Genomic DNA, 528 nt, shown 5'->3' on the forward strand with positions numbered 1-528 from the left:
GGTTGGTCATAACTTTCCTTCCAAGGAGTAAGCATCTTTTAATTTCATGGCTGCAGTCACCATCTGCAGTGATTTTGGAGCCCAAAAATATAAAGTCTGACACTGTTTCCACTGTTTCCCCATCTATTTCCCATGAAGTGATGGGACCGGATGCCATGATCTTCGTTTTCTGAATGTTGAGCTTTAAGCCAACTTTTTCACTCTCCTCTTTCACTTTCATCAAGAGGCCTTTTATTGCCTCTTCACTTTCTGCCATAAGGGTGGTGTCATCTGCATATCTGAGGTTATTGATATTTCTCCCGGCAATCTTGATTCCAGCTTGTGTTTCTTCTAGTCCAGGGTTTCTCATGATGTACTCTGCATATAAGTTAAACAAGCAGGGTGACAATATACAGCCTTGGCGTACTCCTTTTCCTATTTGGAACCAGTCTGTTGTTCCATGTCCAGTTCTAACTGTTGCTTCCTGACTTGCATACAGATTTCTCAAGAGGCAGGTCAGGTGGTCTGGTATTCCCATCTCTTTCAGAA

Source organism: Bison bison, unplaced genomic scaffold (assembly GCF_000754665.1).
Source record: "Bison bison bison isolate TAMUID 2011002044 unplaced genomic scaffold, Bison_UMD1.0 scf7180017864191, whole genome shotgun sequence".
Taxonomy (NCBI): domain Eukaryota; kingdom Metazoa; phylum Chordata; class Mammalia; order Artiodactyla; family Bovidae; genus Bison; species Bison bison.